Below are 6,580 nucleotides of genomic sequence, written 5' to 3' on the forward strand. Positions count from 1 at the left end.
GCATCATCATCCACACTCTCTGTGCCTCTCTGCATTATCATCCACACACTCTGTGTCCCTGCATCATCATCCACACTCTCTGTGCCCCTCTGCATCTTCATCCACACTCTCTGTGCCTCTCTGTATCATCATCCACACTCTCTGTGCCCCTGCATCATCATCCACACTCTCTGTGCCCCTCTGCATCATCATCCACACACTCTGTGTACCTGCATCATCATCCACACTCTCTGTGCCGCTCTGTATCATCATCCACACTCTCTGTGCCCCTGCATCATCATCCACACACTCTGTGCCCCTGCATCATCATCCACACACTCTATGTACCTGCATCATCATCCACACTCTCTGTGCCCCTGCATCATCAACCACACACTCTGTGTACCTGCATTATCATCCACACTCTCTGTGCCCCTGCATCATCAACCACAGACTCAGTGCCCCTGCATCATCATCCACACACTCTGTGTACCTGCATCATCATCCACACACTCTGTGCCCCTGCATCATCATCCACACACTCTGTGCCCCTGCATCATCATCCACACTCTCTGTGCCTCTCTGCATCATCATCCACACACTCTGTGCCCCTGCATCATCATCCACACACTCTGTTTACCTGCATCATCATCCACACTCTCTGTGCCTCTCTGCATTATCATCCACACTCTCTGTACCCCTCTGCATCATCATCCACACTCTCTGTGCCTCTCTGCATTATCATCCACACACTCTGTGTCCCTGCATCATCATCCACACTCTCTGTGCCCCTCTGCATCTTCATCCACACTCTCTGTGCCTCTCTGTATCATCATCCACACTCTCTGTGCCCCTGCATCATCATCCACACTCTCTGTGCCCCTCTGCATCATCATCCACACACTCTGTGTACCTGCATCATCATCCACACTCTCTGTGCCGCTCTGTATCATCATCCACACTCTCTGTGCCCCTGCATCATCATCCACACACTCTGTGCCCCTGCATCATCATCCACACACTCTATGTACCTGCATCATCATCCACACTCTCTGTGCCCCTGCATCATCAACCACACACTCAGTGCCCCTGCATCATCATCCACACACTCTGTGTACCTGCATCATCATCCACACACTCTGTGCCCCTGCATTATCATCCACACACTCTGTGCCCTTGCATCATCATCCACACACTCTGTGCCCCTACATCATCATCCACACACTCTGTGTACCTGCATCATCATCCACACTCTCTGTGCCTCTCTGCATTATCATCCACAATCTCTGTACCCCTCTGCATCATCATCCACACTCTCTGTGCCTCTCTGCATTACCATCGACACTCTCTGTGCCCCTCTGCATCATCATCTGCATCATCATCCACACTCTCTGTGCCCCTCTGCATCATCATCCACACACTCTGTGTCCCTGCATCATCATCCACACACTCTGTGCCCCTCTGCATCATCATCCACACACTCTGTGCCCCTCTGCATCATCATCCACACACTCTGTGTCCCTGCATCATCATCCACACACTCTGTGCCCCTGTATCATCATCCATACACTCTGTGTACCTGCATCATCATCCACACTCTCTGTGCCTCTCTGCATTATCATCCACACTCTCTGTACCCCTCTGCATCATCATCCACACACTCTGTGCCTCTCTGCATCATCATCCACACACTCTGTGCCCCTCTGCATCATCATCCACACACTCTGTGTACCTACATCATCATCCACACACTCTGTGCCCTTGCATCATCATCCACACTCTCTGTGCCTCTCTGCATCATCATCCACACACTCTGTGTCCCTGCATCATCATCCACACTCTCTGTGCCTCTCTGCATCACCATCCACACTGTGTCCCTGCATCATCATCCACACTCTCTGTGCCTCTCTGCATCATCATCCATACTCTCGGTGCCTCTCTGCATCATCATCCACACACTCTGTGCCCCTGCATCATCATCCACACACTCTGTGTACCTGCATCATCATCCACAGTCTCTGTGCCCCTGCATTATCATCCACACTCTCTGTGCCCCTGCATCATCATCCACACACTCTGTGTACCTGCATTATCATCCACACTCTCTGTGCCCCTGCATCATCAACCACAGACTCAGTGCCCCTGCATCATCATCCACACACTCTGTGTACCTGCATCATCATCCACACACTCTGTGCCCCTGCATCATCATCCACACACTCTGTGCCCCTGCATCATCATCCACACACTCTGTTTACCTGCATCATCATCCACACTCTCTGTGCCTCTCTGCATTATCATCCACACTCTCTGTACCCCTCTGCATCATCATCCACACTCTCTGTGCCTCTCTGCATTATCATCCACACACTCTGTGTCCCTGCATCATCATCCACACTCTCTGTGCCCCTCTGCATCTTCATCCACACTCTCTGTGCCTCTCTGTATCATCATCCACACTCTCTGTGCCCCTGCATCATCATCCACACTCTCTGTGCCCCTCTGCATCATCATCCACACACTCTGTGTACCTGCATCATCATCCACACTCTCTGTGCCGCTCTGTATCATCATCCACACTCTCTGTGCCCCTGCATCATCATCCACACACTCTGTGCCCCTGCATCATCATCCACACACTCTATGTACCTGCATCATCATCCACACTCTCTGTGCCCCTGCATCATCAACCACACACTCAGTGCCCCTGCATCATCATCCACACACTCTGTGTACCTGCATCATCATCCACACACTCTGTGCCCCTGCATTATCATCCACACACTCTGTGCCCTTGCATCATCATCCACACACTCTGTGCCCCTACATCATCATCCACACACTCTGTGTACCTGCATCATCATCCACACTCTCTGTGCCTCTCTGCATTATCATCCACAATCTCTGTACCCCTCTGCATCATCATCCACACTCTCTGTGCCTCTCTGCATTACCATCGACACTCTCTGTGCCCCTCTGCATCATCATCTGCATCATCATCCACACTCTCTGTGCCCCTCTGCATCATCATCCACACACTCTGTGTCCCTGCATCATCATCCACACACTCTGTGCCCCTCTGCATCATCATCCACACACTCTGTGCCCCTCTGCATCATCATCCACACACTCTGTGTCCCTGCATCATCATCCACACACTCTGTGCCCCTGTATCATCATCCATACACTCTGTGTACCTGCATCATCATCCACACTCTCTGTGCCTCTCTGCATTATCATCCACACTCTCTGTACCCCTCTGCATCATCATCCACACACTCTGTGCCTCTCTGCATCATCATCCACACACTCTGTGCCCCTCTGCATCATCATCCACACACTCTGTGTACCTACATCATCATCCACACACTCTGTGCCCTTGCATCATCATCCACACTCTCTGTGCCTCTCTGCATCATCATCCACACACTCTGTGTCCCTGCATCATCATCCACACTCTCTGTGCCTCTCTGCATCACCATCCACACTGTGTCCCTGCATCATCATCCACACTCTCTGTGCCTCTCTGCATCATCATCCATACTCTCGGTGCCTCTCTGCATCATCATCCACACACTCTGTGTCCCTGCATCATCATCCACACTCTCTGTGCTCCTCTGCATCCACTCTCTCTGTGTCCCCTGTGCATCCACTCTCTCTGTGCCCCCTGTGCATCCTTACTCTCTGTGCCCCCTGTGCATCCACACTCTCTGTGCCCCTCTGCATCATCATCCACACTCTCTGTGCCCCTGCATTATCATCCACACACTCTGTGTACCTGCATCATCATCCACACTCTCTGTGCCTCTCTGCATTATCATCCACACACTCTGTGCCCCTATGCATCATCATCCACACACTCTGTGCTGCATCATCATCCACACTCTCTGTGCCTCTCTGCATCATCATCCACACACTCTGTGTACCTGCATCATCATCCACACACTCTGTGCCCCTGCATCATCATCCACACTCTCTGTGCCTCTCTGCATCATCATCCACACTCTCTGTGCCTCTCTGCATCATCATCCACACACTCTGTGCCCCTCTGCATCATCATCCACACTCTCTGTACCCCTCTGCATCATCATCCACACACTCTGTGCCTCTCTGCATCATCATCCACACACTCTGTGTCCCTGCATCATCATCCACACTCTCTGTGCCCCTCTGCATCATCATCCACACTCTCTGTGCCCCTCTGCATCATCATCCACACACTCTGTGTCCCTGCATCATCATCCACACACTCTGTGCCCCTGCATCATCATCCATACACTCTGTGCCCTTGCATCATCATCCACACTCTCTGTGCCTCTCTGCATTATCATCCACACTCTCTGTACCCCTCTGCATCATCATCCACACACTCTGTGCCTCTCTGCATCATCATCCACACACTCTGTGCTCCTCTGCATCATCATCCACACACTCTGTGTACCTGCATCATCATCTACACTCTCTGTGCCCTTGCATCATCATCCACACTCTCTGTGCCTCTCTGCATCATCATCCACACACTCTGTGTCCCTGCATCATCATCCACACTCTCTGTGCTCCCTCTGCATCCACACTCTCTTGCCCCATACATCCACACTCTCTGTGCCCCTCTGCATCATCATCCACACTCTCTGTGCCCCTCTGCATTATCAACCACACTCTCTGTGCTCCTCTGCATCCACTCTCTCTGTGCCCCCTGTGCATCCACTCTCTCTGTGCCCCCTCTGCATCCACACTCTCTGTGCCCCCTCTGCATCCACACTCTCTTGCCCCATACATACACACTCTCTGTGCCCACTATGCATCCACTCTCTGTGCCCCTCTGCATCCACACTCTCTGTGCCCCTCTGCATCTATACTCACTGTGCCTCTCTGCATCCACTCTCTGTGCCCTCTCTGCCCCCTCTGCAACCTCACTGTACCCCCTCTGCATCCTCACCCTGCCCCCTCCTTCATTCTTTTGCCCCTCCATTGCAGTTTCCTATCACTATTCCCCTCCGTTTCTTTACTTACCATACTTGACCTTCTTTTTTCTGTCTTTTCTTCCTTTTTCTTACCAAATCGGCGTTGCCTGGGACCCAGCATCCTCTCTCCTGCCACTTTTCACTGAATGTCGGGCGTGATGACGTCACGTCATTGTTAGGGAGGCCCTATTATGCACCTATTATGCGCTGCAATTTTTTTTTTTGTTCCAATTACACATGTGAACAGACATTCTCTGCAGAAATATGGTCACCACGACTGACTTGTAATGGTGATGCTGGTGACCTTTTCAAAGTTAGAGGGCTGCACATGCGGCCCTTGAAGTGCATCAGTTTGCCAATTACTGCACTAGCTTCACCAAAACACATATAGCTCTGTCATTCCTTCTGATGAGCAGTCTTGGGCATTAAGACTTGTAGTGGTAAAGGGCATTATTATGTCATAGCCTGTACTGTAATGTTTTATTCTATTAGATACAGTTCTTACACCTATTTTTTACTTCTGTGCAAGATATGACTTGAAGGAGGCTCATAAAAAAATTTGGCCTGGTGGCCCTGAACGTTTGCACTTGTTCCATCATTTATTTTGCAATGGAAATACTGTAGAAAACGTAAGAATGGTACCTACGATGATCATAACCATTAATCTTTTAATAATTGTGAAACTGATGATAAGGGTTAAGAGATTTTCCACATCATAGTTATTTACTTTTTTGTGTTATTTGATGGGAGAATGCAGGAGAGACAAAATAAAATAGTGTTGGTGTGAACAAGCCCTTATCATACTTAATAATCAATCTTTAAGGAAAGTCACCTGTGTTGTGCATCTGTGTCTTAGTAGGACAGATAATAGGAATACTCCCATCCCTGCTCCATCATTCACCTTTCTAAGGCTATGCGCCAGTATCTCTCCATAGAGATCAATAGTTTAAGTATAACACTGGTGTGCACAAACATTATGTGGCCAGTTGTGCATAATGAGAAGGGTTATTTAACATGATTTTGCATCAACTGATTTAACACATCAGTCAACCAATCAATACAGTAGTGACCACAGTATCAATGTTATGAAAAGTTTGTCCAGTGGCTGATTAAAATGTAATGGGCCATGGGCACCCTATCCACATTTTTCATGAATGCTCAACCACTGAAACAGTTACAATTCTTAAATGTTCCCTACTGGGAACATTTTTAATTAGAACACAAAGCAAATCATTCATTCTAATTGTGTTAAAAAGTACAGGGCAGCCATCAGGAGGGTATGGGAAGACATGCACACATGGTAATGAGATTACTCAGTATAATATGGCATGTTGCACAGATTTCTCCTCCTCCTCCCTGCACCAAAGTCCTCTGTCACCTCTGAGGTAGCAGATATCAGCTCTGCCCCAATTGTGTTACATGTAATATCATCTTTATTCATATTATAACAGTATTATTCTTGCAATGTATTCTTAGAAGAAACTCATATCCATCACCTCTGTAGCAAAAAAATATTAAATCAAAACATTCAAAGGGGCATATTCAATTGGCCGTGTTACTGTCAAAAGTACGGTAAAGTCAATGCCGGCTTTTTGCTCAACCAGTGTTAAAATTACCGTATTAGCGGTAATAGATTT

Source organism: Mixophyes fleayi, chromosome 1 (assembly GCF_038048845.1).
Source record: "Mixophyes fleayi isolate aMixFle1 chromosome 1, aMixFle1.hap1, whole genome shotgun sequence".
Lineage (NCBI taxonomy): Eukaryota > Metazoa > Chordata > Amphibia > Anura > Limnodynastidae > Mixophyes > Mixophyes fleayi.